General features: G+C 39.5%; 1 protein-coding gene across 6 annotated transcripts in view; it reads right to left on the bottom strand.

The window, feature by feature from the left end:
- The window catches only part of BNC2 (basonuclin 2), a 410,528-nt gene that overhangs the window by 351,713 nt on the left and 38,648 nt on the right, over positions 1-20,167 (bottom strand). For 2 of the 6 annotated variants that reach the window (XM_032477641.1, XM_032477650.1), the window contains exon 2: positions 13,599-13,680. The exons of the other annotated variants lie outside the window; for them this stretch is intronic. The gene's annotated coding sequence lies outside the window, so the exon portion shown is untranslated. The remainder of the gene's footprint in view (positions 1-13,598; positions 13,681-20,167) is intronic. 6 annotated transcript variants of the gene reach the window in all.

Genomic DNA, 20,167 nt, shown 5'->3' with positions numbered 1-20,167 from the left:
ATTACAAGTTTTCGGTTTAACAGTACTAAATCTGTGTTCTAACTTGAAACAGTTTAGGAAGCAGACGGAACAAATAATGTGTTTCTCAGATCAAGCACAGAGATCTGAAATGCAAAACCTAATAAAGGAAAAGTGTGATCAAACTAAAGAAAAGTCTCATACTAGTCTCCAAGTTATTTAAAAAGGGAAAATACTGATTAATACAGAGAGATTAAGTCAGTTTTAATAAATCACCTTAGCTAAAGCGGTTAACAGAGAGCAACGTGAAAATACACACTTAAAGAGAATAAATTCACAGGAAAAGAGTGCTATTTTAAAGGTGTGCTTAGAGCATTATAACAAAAAGGCACTAAACAAAGCAAACTGTAGCTTGATTAAAAATCCTTAGCAGCACATAGTAATCCTGAGATATTACACCATAAGGAAACTGCCAAGTTTTACTTTTTACTTACCTAGATGAAGCCATGTGTGTGTGCGTGTGCATATGCGTGTGTGTGTGTCTCTGAAGGTGACGTTAGAAGCAGGGGATGGTTGGAGAAATGAGTGAGAGGAATACCCAGAAACCTGGGATGGGTTTATTAACATTTCTGCTTATGTCATGCATGCCCTTAGTCTAATTTCTTTACATTAGATGTTCCTTATCATACAGTTCTCTACAAAACTCTGCAGTCTTCCTAAGGGTTCAAAACATTTTAGGATTCTAAAATGATCCCCTTATCCAGACTGAGAACCTGGTTTGGCACAGCAAGGAGAAATGAACAGGTGTCAGAAAGTATCTGTGACTGTTAAAATCCATGGAAACTCTGTGCTCCCCACCCAACCACCCCCACCACCATGTTGGCTCTGCATGCTGACCAGGAGGAAGTGATCCCACAGCTCTGTCTTTGTTCAACCCGTGCTCACGAGGCTTTATGTCAGGTGTGTTGTAAAATTAACTTTGCCTAGAAATAGTCTCTCTTCTCTTTCTTTAGGTTAGATTCAGTGTCACGTTAAACAGAAATTACACACTCTTGAATTTACTAACATTGTGATTATTATCTATGATTAATAATTTCCATTAGGCAAAGTTATATGTTTCCTTTCTATGGGAAGGTTTTTAAGTTTTAGTATCCTTCTTGTATAAAACCACCCAACAAATTACCATTTCTGGGACAATAAAAAGATAGTATCGAGACCAAGGATCTCTATGACAAGATCGAATTTAAAAGAATAGTGGTAAAAGCATCAAATCTTATCTACACAGAGTTATTTTTAAATAACAGAACATGAGATAGCATCCTTTTCCAAGAAAACAGGGTTTATAAAACAGAAATTATCAATCCTCCCCCCACCAACTCTTCTCTTAAATCTTCCCATAATACCAAAAAATAGGTATCTACTTGCTGTATACATGTAATATAACATATGTATTATTAAATCAGTCTAGTAACTATATTCCATTTTACAATAGGCACCAAGTCTTCTGCATGTAATTAACAAAGACGGAAGTTTTATTGAGGAGGAGGACAGAATGAAATAAAGAAAGGAAATGTGGAGGAGGAGGGGAGAGGGGGCCAATAAGGCAACACTTCATGAGGAGAGGGACCTAAAAGGTTCTAAACATGACTTGGGAAAGGGGAGCAATGGAGAAAAAAGAGAAGAACTTTAACACTTGCTTACATTCTAAATTCTTTAAATAGACATTTTGAGAATAGAGGCTAGTAACTAATTCACAGATCAACATGAAGTTATTGTTATCTAAAATATAGAAATCCTTGTCAGGGTGATTGCTGAGACTATCGATTATGTTTCTGTCCAGGATTGCTTCCTTGCTATTCTCCTCTGAAATGAGACATGAACTTGGAAATTTCCTGATATCCCAGGAACAGGATTTTGTTAGTATAGAACAGAGGAAAGAACATAGGCAAATCCAACAAGCCCACCTATGTGGTGATCAGGTAAGATAATTAACCTTTCTGAGCTTCAGTTTCCTTGTCGGTAAAGCACAGAGCCTGCAAAAAGTAGACAGGCTATATTTGGGAGTTAACTATGAGTATTAAATAAGCGTAACTTCTTGTTTATAAACAAAAGTTTCAGAGTATGTTTCTGACAGTTGCAAGTGATAGATATATTTCAACATTTAACCTTTAAAATTTTTTCAAGCACAAGTAGAATTAGATAATTGAACAAGAAATATAGACTAATAAAGTAAAATACTGACTGCAAACTCTCTCGTAAAGCATATTACCCACCATTTTCATTATAACTTCTTTGATTTCTTTAATTATAATTTTACAACAAGCAACAGCCCAGAATCTTGTGGTATTAGCAAGAAGGCTCTTTCAAACTGAAAGGCACAGAAGCTAACAGCTGTCAGGGTCTAGAGTCACGCCAACCTGGGTTCCTGCCCTGAGCCTACCAATTTCCTATGCTGTGTGATCTGGGGCAAGAGAAACTCATGTTCTCGTCCATAAAACAGAAGTAATAAGAGTGGCCACAATAAAGGTCCAGGCCCTGGGTGGCAAAATAATCACTGTACGGCTATTTACCCATAAAGCCCAAAGACATTTAATGGGATTTGCCCAAGGCAGCAAGCTGGTGATTGAACACAAATCTCTTGCCTTCCTAGTCCAAACACAGACTGTAACGCACTTGCCTGTCTCCCCAGAAGAGAGCTCCATCTTTCCCTCTCACAATCCACACATGGGGAGAGGATCAGCTTTGCCATCTGAGAGAGTCCATTCATAGCCTTGGAAGCAGATGCAACATTTGATCCCATGTGACTTCTTAGAACCAGAATTTATTCATTTCAAATTCTCAAGCGGATCAGTTATTTTGGTTGGGGTTTAAATGGCCTAAGTCTCTATGTCCTTAGAACAAAGACCCTGTTAGACAGGCACTATCTCTGAGAGGCAGGTGATAGGGGCTGTAGGTCAAAGGAAGAGTTGTTGACAATGAGGTAAGAACCAAAGACGGGCCCCCTGCTGGATCCCTCTTTATTGATCTTTTGAGAGATCTTGAACATGCAACACATTAGAGCTGGGACAGATGTGAAAACATCGGGACTGTGTTCCTTTTTTTTAATGAAGAAATAAAAATGCCTTTGATTGCAGAAACCGAACTTCAGTCCTGAGAAAGAGCCCAGCTTGAGGAGCAAGAACATCCTCAGTTCAGTTTTTGCCTCTATCATGGACCTAAGCAAGTGAGTCCGTAGCGCTTTTATTTCACCATCAGTTTTCAATAGATGAAGCCAGGGTGCCTGCTGAATCCCTTTCCTAACAGCCTGCTGCACAGCAATTCACAAGTTTGCAAGACCAAGACAAACTGTCGTAAGGTAGGGAGTGCAGATTCTGTCTTCAATTATTATCTGTATCTAAGATAGAAAGATGTCATCAAACAGAGCCCTATTTTCCCCAAAAAGATGGGAAAAGGCAAAGAGTCACTTTAGAGTAAAAATACTTAAAGTATTTTAGGCGGTCACGATAATTCTATCTCTCTCAATAAAACAGCAACCCGTAATGGAAAGGCATAGTGGTTTACATTTTCATGTGTATATGTATGTGTGTGTGTGTGTGTGTGTCTGTGTGTGTCTGTGTGTGTCTGTGTGTGTGTGTGTGTGTCTGTGTGTGTGTGTGTGTGTGTTTGATAAGATTCTTGGCAATTAGTGAGACAGGTATGGTGGGGGTTATTTCCAACATACCCATTTAACTGATGGGAAAACCAAAGCCCAGTATATAAAAATTTGCCTAAGTTCACACAGTAAGAAAATAAGTGTGTTGAAAGCAAGAAGCCACAGATTTCGACTCAAATTCTACTCTGTCAATATCCTAAAGGAATACAATTTGAAGAGCTAAATATAAATGTATAATTTAAAGTGTATAAAAGGATGCTTTATCATTTCTTATTGATGCCTGGATGGCCAGGGTCCTGATGAGTAACGATAAAGGTAGAGAAGATGATTAAGAATCCCTTTAGTCTTTTCCTGCCCCCTGCCTACTTACCCATCCCAGTTAACGACAGTACTTAAAAATCTGTAATGCAAATGTAAAGCCACTAAAGTAACCTATGGTTAAAAACTTCCTTTGCTTTATAAAAAGACTTCTATTGTAATATGAATTGTCCCTGGTACCTGTCTAATAGGGCCCACTGTTATGCAATCTGTAGGACAGGCTTGGAGGTCTTCCACAAAACAGCATACTTCCCCTACTCATTTATCTTGGCAGAGGTGGGGCAAGAAAGCTGTGGCAAGACAGAAGAGAGGCATTAATTCTGCCTTTGTCTTCAGACTTGCAGCCAAGGAGTCCTGAATAAACAGCTCTCACCTGAATAACCACAGCTAAAAGAGGGGCTGCAATTTCCGAGGCTGTTTGGTTTAATGTGAATGACAACTGACTGAGTCTGGGGGACCAGATGATGCCGCAGCAGGTCTGGGGGCCAGCACCACCAATGTACATTCAGGACAGGAGAGGCCCTGGCAGGCAGGACCTGTGGCCAAATCCAAATCCCTGCTTCTCACACTGCAGGTCAGGTCACCAGCATCAGTGCATGGCGAAATCATTTTAGTCGCACTCAACAGTTTGTGCTTTTGTGAAATGGAACAGAACAGAAAAAATGCATGGCACGTGATAAGAATAGATACTATTTCGTGTATACGTATATGCACATATATGGTCAAAAAGGCTTAAAAGCCATTATTCCAAAGGGAGAAGCCACGATCTGCTTCTATTCCTGATAGCCACACTGTAAAGCAGACAACATACTGCTAGATCCTCCAGTTTTTTTTTCAGTAGAAGCCAGAGTTCTGAACTGTTACATGAAATCTCCCCAATTTTTAAACGAAAGTTCGAACTGTTTAAAACAGTATACCGGCCGAACCATCTGAAGGCTGGACCTGACTTCTTGATCTCTGGCTTCCAAGAAATCCGTACCTAGGTACCGTAAGTGAGGCAGCAGAACCCATCTTAAGAAAGCACGTGAGCAGAGCGTTTCTGTTCAATGTCCCTGGGAGACTGTATGCAGAGGCACTCCCAGAAGACATCTGCTACGGCAATACCAGCACTGGAAGAAAAGAATGCATGATCAGGTGAGGGAGGAAGCACCTGGCCTTGGTGACAGCGAAGTGACTGGGCAAAGAAACAAAAGAGCAGTGAGCTTAGCAGTTTCTGTAAGCCATCCTCTAGCTGAGTTAGGTGACAGCATGGAGCCCTCAGACTGCCATAAGCTCTGACTTCCCCTTCAAAAGTAGATACAAAAGACAAGACTGATCAGCTGGATAGATAGCTCTTCTTTCTCGAGGTGTGAAAAAGAAAGAAACCAAAGAACGCCATCATCAACAACAAGGTCACACTGTACAGCACAGGGAACTAAACTCAGTATCTTGTAATAAGCTGTATTGAAAAAGAAAATGAAAAGGAATGCACACACACACGCACACAGATATGGATGACTGAATCACTATGCTGTACACCAGAAACTTAACATTGTGAAACGACAATGCCTCAATTAAAAAAAAAATTTTCTTTAAAGAGCACCATCATTAGCAGTCACATTTGAGTGCTTCAGCAGTAAGGGCTCTGCCTGCCCATAAACAAGGACCATCTTCAGTTACCCTGGAATTCCACGGAGCAGGTCCAGGGGAATGAACTGGGGCTTGGCAGTGAAGGGGCCATTCAGGTGGCTCCCCTTCTGCCACCTGGCTGTACAGAACTGGGACTGACGTGGTCAAGGACCTTCAGAGCTCTGGACGGATACAGAAGGGGCTCAGCCTTGGAGGTTGGTAGGACTGAGCTGAGGTTTCTTCAACCTCCCCCTCCCAGGGAAAAAGACACACAAAAACCAGGGACTGCTACCCACCCACAGTCCCCTCTGCCTTTTGAAAAAACACTTGGAGTCTTCCATGCAAACGTGTGGGCCCCCAGCCTGAGAGCTGGTCTTGCATCAAACAGAAAGCACGGCCAGACGCCAGCGCCAGACCCAGCTGTTCCCCAAGCTCGTGGTGCAGGTGTGAGATCATCTCCATGAACCTCACCTGCCTGCAGTTTGTCACCTCAATGTCATTACCACAGGCAGAGATGCAGTTGGGGCTTTTGTTTTACTTCACACCAGGGGGAAGTCATTTTTGGAATTTTTCATCTTAAATAGATTTTTCTTAAATGTATGTGACACATATTCCTCACAGGACTTAATAAAATAGATATTTCTCATGCCTGGAAAGTAAACTACAGCTGCACAGATTGAAACAAAATTTATTTTTTAAAACTAACATATTCCGCTTGGAACTAACATTCAAAACACATATTTAACTATCATTTCTGAAAAAGTTCAGAACCAGCAAAAATAGAACTCTCTTAGCAAGAGGCTTTTAATTAATATAATGCTAATTAACAGGACAAAGACAATACTAACAAAATAACACATTTACTAATATATCCTGGTATCTCTTTTTATCTACAAGGAAAAGAATACAATTTCAAAATGGGGAAAATTCCTATAGCTCTTTTCTTCACATCTAATTACCATCAGGGAAGTAAGCAGGAAAGCCATTATTTTCAGATCCTTAAAAACCTGAGTCTGACATTGTAAGAAAGGGAAGAAGTGCTAATTGTTACTATAAAGCTTCTATAGTTGCTTTAAAATGACTCCTTACAAACACAAATAAATAATCCCACTGAATTCCAAGAGCTTAAGCTGAACTGGATAAAGGGAGCTATTCTTGTACGTCACTTCAATGCAAAGAACATAGGTGCTTTCACTTGGCTGTGTTTTTTTATAGATCAAATGTATTCCCCAACCAGAAAGTGTCCAGCAGAAATAGTAATGGGAATGGGGTTTTCATGACATTCTCAGGTGACTTCCAAGACCTCCTTGTCACAATCAAGACCGTTACAATGGCAACAGGAAACGAACCTCTGGGACTGCACAGCCTCCCCAGACAGGGTGTACTAAAAGGATTTGGCTTGTCTCACTCCTCTTGATTATGCAATATATGCTAGAAGCGGAAGAATGGTGACACGGACCACTGGGCTGTGGACAATGTTTTCTGGTCCCACTTGTTTCATCTCCTCATTTATGATTTTGTGTGCTGCCCTGACATTTGCAGTTAGATGACGGTGGACGTAACACCAGGCAAGAGCAAAGAGACACGTTCAGCCTTGTCTATAAGGTGAAGAACGCAGGGAACTACACACTGAGGTTCTCGCTGGGCCGGCATGTCAGCACACACGTGTACACACACGTACGTACGTACGTACGTACACACACACACACACACACACACAGCTATACACAGGCCCCTCATGTGTCTTTACCCGCACAGATGTATAAACATGCCTGGCTTCGCACAATAAAAATCTTCCTTGAAGTTGTGATCAATATTTTGCAACTCAAATATTCAAAGGCCCTAGAGAAGCTTACGGTTTAAAAGAAATTTATTGTGACTCTTTTCATAAACCAGTATTTGTTAATATAAATAATAACCCCTAGCCTGTCCAAGTTTGGATTTACATATTCAGAAACAGCATGCAAACCCAAACGCAGAGATGACAGCTAAACCACCTTGGGATGCATCCTTCTCTTGTAACATTTTACCTTGTGGGTAAGTAGGTAACCGTGACTTCAAATGGTGATATTTGAAATAAGAGGTATCACCTAGACATTGTTCAAACAAGAAAAATACCTTAAAGATCCTTATTTGAAACAGAAGCAGGGAAACTCAACATAATGTGCCAACTGCCACACCCATAGAACATTTAGGGGGCCCCTCCACATTATAGCGGTTTTAACCTCTCAAAGACCTACCAAGATAAATAAACCACTTCTGTCCTTGGGGACTGGCAAGTGCCCTTTCCATTCCCTGTTAGTTCTAAGGCACTCAGACAATGCTATTCACTGCACCTTATGATCTCAAGCGAAACCAGCGCTTCAAATGATTATCTCTATCTAGATTACCATACCTCCATCCCATAGTATAAATATTCAGAGCAAAGAACAAGCTATCATGAAAAACTATTATGGGGAAGTGAGACCCCAAGAAATTACTGAATGCATAACCAGCAAGATTTACACATTGCTTGACCAATTTCCTAAAAGAGAATGCTCAAATCACACTCTTACATTACCCTTAGAAGGACAGTCCAGTTATGAACCCATGATGGCTAAAGCAAACAGCAAATTCACTGCCAAAAGACAGCACAACACTAAGCATGGGATATGTGAAAACCAAGTGATTAAGCGATGTGCATTTTATAAAATCATTTGAAGTAACACACTTAAAGTAGTTTGAAGGTTTTTCAACTATTATCAGCAGTTCAGAGTAATGGTGTTTCATTATTACAGAGCAGCAGAATTCATCGAAGCCGAAGGCTACTTGGAATTAACATAACTAAATATTTCAAAATACTTTTAAAGTCTTTGTGCTCTTTTTAAAAATGTTATCTCTTAAATTCACTTCCTTAATGGAAAACAAACTCATTCTTTCTGAACCAAAAGAAAAGAAAATCCTTAATTTTTCTAATTTATATTTTTCAACAGGCTTCTACTTTTTATTATTATAAATGGGTTTCCACCTACGATGACTAAATGTTGCTTCCTCCTCGTAATAAGGGGAAACCATAAGGTAGCAACAGAGGGAATTCTGTATCTCCCAAGAAAGCAAGAAGATCGAGTTAGCAACTCAGAGCACATGGCTCTGAAGTAGCCTAGTCAAGTCTTCCTTGACTTGAGGTCAGAAGCTGCTCACTCCTTTGCTCCCTCATTTGACATAAGCTTTATTTTACCCATTAACACCTTTCTTTTCTAATTTTCCTTACCCAGAATCATTGAATTCAAGAAGTTAAGGGGAAAAAGTAAGGGGAAAGGAGGGGAGTACGTGGATGCCATCACCACAGGAAAAAATAATAGTAAAAATAAAGATACTCTAACAAAACAGTGTTACAACAGTGCGGTACAACAGACATATGTGAGCCACACATGTAATTCAAAATTTTCTAGTAGCCACATTAAGCTCTTTTTGAAGATAAGATTAATTTTTTTGGATGAAGGTAGTCAAAAGGTACAGACTCCCAATTACAAGATAAATAAGTACTAGGGATCTAATGTACAGCTTGATAAATATAATTAACATTTCCATACGTTATATATGAAAGTTGTTAAGAGAGTAAATCCTAAGAGTTCTTATCACAAGCCAAAAATTGTTTTTTCTATTTCTGTAATTTGGTATCTCTATGAGATGATGGTTGCTCACTAATCTTATTGTGATAATCATTTCATGATGTATGTAAGTGAAATCATTATGCTGTATACCTTAAACTTATACACTGATATATGTTGATTATACCTCAGTAAAACTGGGGGCAGCACAGGGAACTGTATTCAGTATCTTGTAATAGTCTTTAATGATAATGAATAGATATATATGTATATATGTATATGCATGACTGGGACACTTTGCTGTACACCAGAAGTTGACAAATTGTAACTGACTACACTTTCCTTAAAAAAAAAAAAGGGGGCAAAAGATGAGATTTTAATATAATTTACTTAACTCAAATTATTCAAAATAGTATCATTTCAACATGAAATAAATATAAAAAATTGAGATATTTAGCTTTATATTTTTTACACCGAGGTTCCAAATTCCAGTGTGTGTTATACACTTACAGTTCATCTCAACTTGGACCAGCCACAGTTCAAGTGCTCAAGAGCCACGTATGGCTGGTGGCTTCTGAACTGGATGGTGCAGGCTTGCGAGCTGCCAGGTGCTGTTCTAAATGCTTTAAATGTAGAGACTCATTTTACCCTCACAACAATCCTACAAGGTAAACACTGCCATTACTCTCATTTTATAGATGAAGAACTTACAGAGCAGAGACCCCAAAAATCACATGCCAGTAGGTAACAGAGGATAAAGTCAAACTACAGCCAACTGGCTACAACTACCATATTATTTATTAAAAGCCTACAGGGAGTTTGACAGACACAGAGCTGCATATCTAAATAAATTCTCTGATGTGCTCCTCAGAACAACCCTAGAAGGTAAGTATTACTATCCCAATTTTATACACTGCTGCATCTTTAATAGAAGACACAGAGTAGGGACAGCATGACTTCACAAAGTAACACACAGTGGAAGATAGCAAGGGTGACCCTAAAAGAACATTCAGTCTAGTAAAACAATATAAAACCATTACAAAGGTTACTACACTACAAGGTATAATGAACTAAAAGAGAGGGGCAAAGGAGATTTAAAGGGAAAAACCTTAGCCCATTAAGAGAATAGACAAGGCCTTCATGGAAGAGGTAACATTTAAAAAGGACTTAATTAGGAGTCTAGAATAAACACTCCAAGAGCAAAAATAAGAGAGTGGAAGAAAGTAGTTCTACAAGAGTGTTAAAGGGCGGGCTAAAATAGTTAAAAACTGGCTGGAATGTAGAGTACATGTAGGAAAAGCAATTGTCAGATGTGGTATTGAAATTGTCCAACAGCCACGGCAGGGGAACAACTCAAACTCTGTGCAAAGTTTGAGGAGTCTGAGTTAGCATGATTAAAGCTGACCCTTAGGTAAAATCAGTCTAGCAACACTGGGCAGGGTGGACAGCAACAGGAGAGCCTAGATATGGAAGGCTGGCAAGGATGCTGTTACAAAAAACCTAGGCAGGCAACTGCCATGGTCACAAGTCCCTTTTAAAATGGGAAGTAAGGATGTGGATTTGTGGCTGCAGAACCCTTAAGGTCTGGGATCTAAAGTTAGGTCAAAGCTGATGGGGTTTCAGCCTTTGGTGACGAGCAGAGTGGTGGAACCATTAACAGAAACTCTGGATATAACATAATCCAACCAGTAGGCTAGTTAATCACAGTAAGTAGAATTTTTTATTCCCACTCCCTTTTTTTCCCCAGCCTCAACTTCCTGCTGTATCTGTGCTTCCCACATCATGATTTATACTACTATCTACTGGCCTTATAAATGGCTCTTATTTTAAATTAAAGAACTCCTTTCCTATCAAGCAAATCATTAGTGGCTAGCAGAAAACAGCAAAGGGCATTATCTTTCAAATTAGAATAACTCTATACCTCCAAGTTCTTCAACTCAAAGACGGAAGAATTTCAGATTTGTAGCACAGCTGAATAATGCTCTGTAAGGGCTTAACAAACAGCCATGCCTAAAATATTGGCCTTTTGCTTGAAGTTCTTAATGTTTTCAAGGACAAGTTAAAGACGATTTCCCTACAATCTACTTCTCTTTGCATTTATTTATTATTTTTCATGTTTAATTAAGAAACACTTCCACTTTAAGCAAATACTTCCCTTTTTTTCCCTTTAATTACCTGACAAACGGTAGTAGAGCTGCATAAATTCTGCCTGAGGTTAAAGCTGGAGTAGAGCCTAATCACCAGCTTGAGACATTGTTCTGGCCAAGTAAAGCAGAACACATTTATCCCCCGTGTTTGAACAATACTTAGGCACTTCCGTTAAGACCTCCTTTTACCCAATGTTGATTCTGATTAACCCCCTTTCCTAATTTGTGCGGGAAGTCTGGGCATTCTTCACACCACCACCGCAGGATTAAGAAAATGAACCTCAGTGCAGAGGTTCAGGTATGCACAGCCTCTTCAGTAGAAAACATGCACACATATGCCAGTCCTACCCCGTTAAATGCCAGCTTGGGCAGCCTTCCCTTGATTCAACTGATTTTGTTCTAGACACACCTTCAGATGTTTCTACTGTTTCCCAGAAAGGTATTCAAAATACAGTAATGAGAGGTGGTAGAAAAGTCAGGGGAAAAAATACAGGTAAAACAAATGTCAAAAATAAGTATTATGCAATTAAGGATAAAGACTGTAAGCATAAGCTAAGAAAAATTAAGAAATTAATGGCACTTACATAAAACTATGAATCTCAAGGCCAAAGAGACACACACACAGGTAATGCGCCCGTACTTCTTTCTGTTCTTAAGAGGCCCCACTCCAAAGTCTCAGTCTCAAGTATGTCGTCTTACATGTGTGGTCTAAAGATGCTCAAAGCACTTTTCTTATCCTACAGTTCAATCTAGTAATAAAAGTATGGTGCTCTGGAAGACTGAATTCAGAGCAGCTGGGAAGTTTCACTGGAATCAAATGATCTCATCTGCCAACCATCCAGGACTCCCCAAAGTTTGGAAGTGCTCTGGTGTCACTGGCAATCTCTCCAGCAACTGACAAGGGAAGTGGAGAGGGTGGGGAAGCAGCTACCTTTCCATTTAGGGAAATCTTCCTGCATTCCAGTCCACTTTTCCAACTAAGATATAGAAACCACATAGGCAGAGCAGCTGATTCCAACTAAAAAGTCTGTTTTTCACATGGGTACTTGGAAGGGCTCTCAAGGAAGCCTCTACTCAGGTAATCATTTGTAGACACACGAAACAGACTGGTGTGCATGAAACAAGAGGTCCTAGAGACTCTGGCTACCTGACTCATTAGTGCTCAACTCTCTTTGGAAGCAACCAGCTGCCACTGGAGGACAACTTCCAAAAACTTTAGAGGCAGTGATGACAATGATGATAATGATGATGAAGACAGTAATGGCAGGAACCATTCTTGTGGAGCTAAAGATGTCTGGAAAGTACAAGGCCTTGAAGTTAGAAAGATCCTAATTCAAATTCAAACACTTCGAGCAACTCATCTAAACATTCTGAGTTCCCATTTCTTCATCCAAAAAATGAGAAGAGTGAAGAGGTATAAACCCAGAGAGCTGCTGTGGAAATAAATTCAGCAGTGCTGACGGAAACACCTGGCACACAGAAAGTGGTTCACAAATATTCGTTCATTACCCTCCCCTCCAGAGTACAGTTCATGGTGCCTTAAACAAATCAGGGAGAACTGACTGTTCTCCTCCCCAACAGGAGGAGACCTAGGATTTATAGCTTTTGTTCCCGTGGAGGCTTATATTCGCTCGACAAACGCTTATTGAGGACTCACTGTGTGCCAGGCTCTGTTCTGGGCATTTGGAATCTATATGCTTTAATTTAGACCTTGATGGAATTTGATTTACTTCTATTTTTTAAGGTCTGGGACTAAAAGCACAAATTCCTCAAAAAATAAACCAGTACTGAATTAACATTCATTTTTAAGATCATGACAACAGTTTGTCTGCTTCATTGTTTTGATGCAAGCATGATTCATATTTATTACTTGTGCTATTCATCTGATGTCAACCTAAATGTAACCCCAAAATAGGCAAAGTTGCAGGAGACTGGGTCCTGAAAAAAGGACCAAAATTAATACAGTGTGAAATCACCAGCAGAAATGGTAAGCATACAAGTATAATACGAAAAAAAAAAATGTAAGTTCAGAAAAGAAGGAGGGCAAGAGAGAGCCAAAGTGGAAGCGGAAGACAGCACTGAAAGAACCCACAAGGAGCTGTGTGAGCTTGGGTACCACTGGAGATCATGATTTCTAACAAATGATTAAAATGCGATGGCCATCATTATGGTGATGTTACTACGGTGACACTACACCCTGGGACTCAGTTTTCTCAATCAGCAGAGATGTTCTGACTAGATCTGCGATTTTTAAGGGAGGGGAGTTTCCAATGTTTTAACTCATTAAAAAGGATGAGACATTTTTTAAAAAAGGTTAAGAAGTACCTGGCTAGAGGATACCGCAGACGACTTCCACTTCTAACATCCTATCATGACGATATACTCTGGCTTCACTTGACCTCAGAGCCTTGGCAACAGAAAAAGAAAGCACCTTAATCACTTGTCCCCAACAAAAAACCAAATTCAAATATTTTAACAAAAACAAATGAACAAAAAGAGGGTCGTCACAAGGATCAATGAGAAAAAGGTGTCAAGGATTAAGAAGTGACATTAACTCAACCCTCTGTCCCTGTGTTTTTTAAATTTTATAAGCTACCGGTACAATAAATCCTCAAGGGAAAAAAGCAAATAATTAAGCAGAGATGACATTTGTTAGATTTCACAGTCAATATAATAGTATGACATATAGTGCATGCATTTCTCTTTAAAAAAAAAATACTAGTTAGAAATATGTGTCCCAGTTTTTAATAAACTCTGCCAGAGCAGCAGAAATGATGCCCTGCCTACTAGAAAAGAGTCCAAAAGTGTCAGCGAGTACAAACGGAATCATTGACGAGAGGATGCAGTCCAAGCCAATATCCACCGAAACTCAAGGATTACATACATGGTATTAAGACTACCCATATGTTGCAAACCAGTGGGTATCCGTATCGGGCACTCGGCAAATATCACCTCATTTTATTTCTACAACTCCTTGAGATATATATATCTCCATCCTTAAAATGGCAATAATAAAGTCCAGAGAAGTCACATTTCTAGGAAGTCAAAGACCCAAAATTCAAATGATAGGTTTACTTGGCTCCACGCCCCTGCTTTCTAACTAAGCCTCTACCCTCATTAAAAGCCACCAAAAAAAAATGGCACTTCCCAGGCGGGAAACAATTTTCAGAGCATGTTATTTTGCTCCACACTGATGACTGCCTGCATACTAGGCTCAGGGAGGTCACTATAATCACGTGGACCTAGATGAGAACTATTTTTCATAAATACAGACTATACCTACAACAGGTATTTTTTAAAGTGGACAAAACAGCTACTCACATAACTAAAATGGCCCCAAGTATATAAAGGGATGAAAACTGCAGTGAGGTAGTACTCAGCTGATGAACCCAAAAACCAAACCGCAGTGGGTGCACTAGAGCCATGAGCAGTGAAAAGGGTTTCAGTAGAAAATGTGCTGATACTCTGAGTCATAAACAGCAAGAGGGTCTTCAGGCCTCAGAAATTTCAAGTTTACCTTTATATTCTAGATCCTGTTGGCAGGGGGCAGGGAGCAGTGGCTACAGATATTTGTTTGCCTTAATAACTTAATAATACTTACCTTTAATCCAGCAGAGAGAAAACAGTTTTTTAAAAAATTTCCAATGTAAGGTAATAATCCAAAAGCTATGGGCTTCTTAAATGATAATGACTTCTCTTTTCTGTGGCTTGTGTATGAATATAAAGCATGCCCTGGCAGTATCTTTTAGCTACCTCCACAAGAGCAGCAGAGCAGATAAACATCAAGGGCTTATAGTGGATTGGGCTAAAACAGTAGTAGATGCAAGGAGTTTAGGAAACAGCATTATGACTAAGAAGAACCTCCAAATCCCAGGCAAGGTATTCACTGCCAGCTCTGCAACAAAGTTACAGAATAAACAAGCTGAGGCCAGTTTTAACTTCATCTCTACTTCCATTGTCTCAAAAATGGGAATTATAATTTAAATTAATGTAAAGACAATACAAAATGTAAAGTGTTACCACTACATTAAATAAAGCATGCTTTGAAGAAACTCTAGAGATACACAAAAGAAAATCAACAACCAAAGTCACCTAGAGTGTTTCCGTATGGTCTCATAAATGAAAATTAATTTACATCACTAAAGTTATAAACTATATTACTCCTTTATTCATGAGTCATTTACATCCTTCCAAGGAAGGATATAAGTAGAAGAATGTATTAAAAATATGCATAAACATACATGCCCTACACTTAAAGCAAAATTCCACAACTTTCCCAAAGTTAACAACTGCATACTGATAAATGAGGTGGGTGTTTGACCAAATAAGCATCAAATACAACTCTCCCCAAATAAGAGTATTTACTGTAACAGGCCTAAAAACAGTAAGATTTCCCAACTTTGATTTATGAATCTTTTACTTCAAAAAAGCAGTTCTGAGATATTTAGACTACACTGAGAGATTCCTTGGGTATGTGTAAACATACAGATGCAGTGGTGGTGAAGTGAAAGTGTTAGGTTTTTTTTACTCAAATAAACTTAAAAAAGAAAACAGAAGAGTATTAAAATGTAGTTAAGTTCTCAGACATGTATTTTCAACTTAAATCATTGTATTTTCCTCCGACTGTCTTTCCAGTTCTCAGTAGTGACTAAAATAAACAAAGGAAAACACACAGGGAAGTTACATTTCTGAGACACAAACATAATGAGGTATTATGAATATAATATGCAAATGCAACTTTTACAAAGCAACATACTCAGCATCTAACCATTCCAAAAATATTCATAGTCCCATTTAAAGTTCACGCCAACTTCCTCTCTAAATGATAATACTAGTAATTATCAAGTACTGTGCCTGCCCCTACTACATGTCAGGCTCCAGACTTGGTTTTATATTCTAATATGATCTTATTTTATCCTCAAAAAAACAAAATAGGTCTAAATATCATTTTTGAAAAGAAGAAAATAAGATACAAAAGTTAAGTAACTTGCCCATGGTCATGGACCAGTGACCCAAAACCAAGTGAGTCTAAATGCAAAAGCTATGCTTTTTAGTTCCCAGTGGTATTTAAAGTGGGGCTAGTATAGCAATATATGGAGAACTAGGTAGTTTGCTACTGCATAGCTTTCAGGGAGAGATTTTAAAGAGAGATATGGCGAGGGATGGCACTCCATTAAGACCTTGCTGGGAAACCGCCCGAAGCTTATCTGAAGGCTGATTTCTCGAACCAAGGAACATTTTAAAAACACCAAAGCTGTTGTCCTTGACTCAAACGTGTCAGAGGAGATAAAGCAAATTCATATCAAAAAAATTTTTTGAAAAACTACTATGTATGACAGGTAGGTAAAAAAGGACTCGCATGATGTCAGGTTAACTGGAAACATTCTAGCTGAAACTGACTCAGAAATTAATATATTCCATTTTGCAGAACATGGAAAAGCTAATCGAACATTCTAACATCAAAACTATCAGCAAATTCAAATATATCCATTTTAAGCCAAGGAAAATTACAGAAGCCCTGAATACAAAAAGAGCTATGAATTTAACTTAATATTAATTAGGACATGCTCCTTTTCCAAAGACTTAACTGGTCAAGAAGTTTCAAGAAGTCTTAAGTGATTTCACCTTGTCGATGGAAGTCCTCCTCCACCCAGTGATTAAAATCCTCTCCTCCACATTGTCAACTGGATCTTCTCCATACTAGGAAACTGAGAAACTGAGATAAGTTTCCTGAAGGAGAACCAGCTATTTTTATTTTGGTGTTTTATGTATAAAGTACCATATTAAAGAATTTACTAAAAAGCAAACACTTACTTAGTACTTACTGAATTCTGATCGGTGACTTCCCTAACCAACAAATTATTTTCCTAAAATAGCAGTAGAAAAGGCTGTTATGTCAAAATACACTGTATATCAAATAGTTCTATGATGGCATAAAAGCATTAAGTGGAATTTTTATCTCAAGGGAAACAAATTTAAAGTCCACACAGGAACAATTTTGACTGCCTTGATTTCAGTAAGTACAATACCATTCAATGCACAGAAACTGTTTGGTTTTTGAACAGTCACCTGAGTGATCTTTGACTAACAGGGAAGATGAACTGTGAAGGAGAGAAAGCTTAGGCAGTAACTTCAAATTCTGCCCAAAAAGAACATTCACTGACTTCTCTAAAGGCCTTTATTCTCTCTCTATGGAGGTGCTTCAGAAATTTCATTCAAACCCCTAACAGTTTCTAGCAAATTATATTAGAATTGTGACCTTATAAAATGCCTACAGATAATTCTAATTAATCTCAGATTGTAGAATGGATTAAATGAATGCATTTTGTAGCTCTCTGCATAGATTACACATGTCCATTAACTGTTCGTGAGCATCTTAAGAATAATTCCTGGAAAATCTACAAAGGTACCTAATAGTTCAGAGCGGTAAGAAACTTCTGACAACATTCTTTGGGAATCAGTAACACAGACAGGCTCTAACTGCTATCTTTGTGGAGGTACTGTATTGAGGGACAGCATTTATTGTCCCCCTTTCCATGACATGTGTAATTGAGAGGTTTGGGGGTTTTTTTAAACTTAAAAAACAATCATTTTATGACATGACAGTGCCAAAAGAAACTACAATCTTAATGGCAGAAATTTAAGACTCAAAACTGATGGAAATTCAAAGACCCCTTCGGTAGCTCTGGATATAGCTTGCTAGTGTCTTTCTTTTGGCCATGTGTGTGACACTCTTTCAAGTAACAAATACTACAAGAAGATAAAGGAAGGGTCCTCCATCACCTCCTGGGCCTGTTCTCCTCGACTGTTACCTCCATGATAAGCTAAGGTGCTCAGAGGTGTCTGCCAAGTCCCAATGCTCCAGCAGGAGCATTGACTGAGAGGCCCTCAGGCACTGCAAACCAACGCTGTCACTTCTAGTCACTGCTCAGCCCAGCTAATGCCATGCCTGTCATGACAAGCACCAGTCACCTTAAGGCACCACACCTCTGCCTCGACAAGACATACCTTGGAAAGGTATGAGCCACTGAGGGAACTTGTTTCAGGGGTTGCCAAGGGAGGCTAGCCTTGTCTATAAACAGCAGAGAGGCAGCGAAACAGCCCAAAGGCACAGATACAAAAAGGGCTGCTAGCCCTGAGCGCAAATAATTGTCCTACTTCTTGCGCACAGACAGGGGATAAAAACAACACACTGAGATACCGTGTGGCCGGGCAAAAGTGGGTTTGGTTGTCAGCCTAAACCTTCCGTCTGGTGTTAAGATATAGCAGACCACACCCCAGATGTGTTCCTTCAAACAAATCACATCTTTTTCTCTTATCCTTTTTTTTTTCCTTTCTGTAAAGAGAGAGGTGCCTGCCAAAGATACAAATCAGCTGAAGTTGACCTTAAACTAAAACCCTTGTTAACTTACTCTGACAAATGAGTAGGTATGTCATTTCATGCACCCATACCCCAAAGCCACCACTTTTCAGAAATAGCATCTAGAGATGCTGAGCAGAAAATCATTTGTTTACTACTCATCAACCCTAAATGTTGAGGCTGCCCTTAGTCATCAGAAAGCCATTCCATCAGAAAAATGCCATTTATTTCAGTGAAGACAAGTTCTGAAATCCTTGTCTTCCTCCTTATTTTTGACTCAGTGTCTCATCCCACAGTCGGGGTGGGGAAGGGTTCTGCCGCGCTATCATTTGCACCTCATTACACTGGGCTGGAGCTTTGAGAAAGCTGATATTCCCTCTAAATTTTTACAGATGCTTCTAGTTTACCAGTTCATGACTGCACTACTAGAAAAGACTTCCTGCCTCTAAACTGCTTGCTGGCATGTATGCTGAATTTCAAAATCCCTGAAAAAAGTAAACCTTTGTGGAGTTCTCTTAACTTTCTTACTGGGGGAGAGGGGGAGGGTCACTAAAACCACACAGAGCAAAAAAAAAAAAACTTTCTCTGATGCCCTGAGACTCAATCTCTCAGACACACTCCCTTCTAACTATTAACTCTTTATCTTGATTTGGAAACCCCCAACACACACACACACACACACACACACACACACACACACAAATGTTTATTAACAGAAAGTTACCTGTGGAAGGTGTTTTTCACCCTCAATTATGATGAGGACGTGTCCGGCAAATTGTAGGAATCATGCCATCATTGATGGCCTTCCACCTGAGCTTATGTGTTTCCATCTATTTCGTGTGTCACTGGAAAAACACTTGGGGACAGAGAGAAGGGACACTTTCTAAACTGCTGCCTCCTGCCCCCTTTGTTTAATGACTCCAAGGTTTTTCAAAGTTCAGGGCAGGTGACACTGGCCTGTTCTTAATCTTTACTGCTTTAGCAATGTTAAGGCTGATGACGAGGGACACAAATCCCTGATGGAACTGAATGCATTCCAAGCTCCCCGACCCACTCAAAGCCGTAATCCCCTGCAGCTGGATCTTACTTACCACCATGCACAGCTAATACATTTTTTAAAAGCTAGTCACTGGTGACAAATGTAAACTGGACAGAGCAGCAGCTCTCCCTACCCCCCACCTCACTCCCCAACCCCTCGATCTTCCCCCACAACCCAGAGACTCGCTGTTTCTGTGATTGATCGGACCTGCCTCTTAGAACCACCAAGCCTGGCCCGGAGAGTTCTGCTCTAAGTGACTAGAAAGATTTTAAAAGCATCTTCAGCTGTCAGGCTGTAATAAAAACAACAAAAAAGTCATCCTTAACACAAACATTTCACAACCAAGGAAACCCTGTAAGTTGAGATTATCACTGCCATATTCAGTTCACTATTTATTTAGCCATCACACGCAGGCAAACTGTTCAGGCACCTCAGCGGCTTGACAGAATTAGCTAGTTGCCATATTCCTGGGCATAAGAAAATAATGCAAAAAGC

The sequence above is a fragment of the Camelus ferus genome, chromosome 4 (genome assembly GCF_009834535.1).
Source record: "Camelus ferus isolate YT-003-E chromosome 4, BCGSAC_Cfer_1.0, whole genome shotgun sequence".
Taxonomy (NCBI): Eukaryota; Metazoa; Chordata; class Mammalia; order Artiodactyla; family Camelidae; genus Camelus; species Camelus ferus.
The sequence above is the reverse complement of the archived record's forward strand: the minus strand, read 5'-3'. Positions and strand labels throughout refer to the sequence as shown.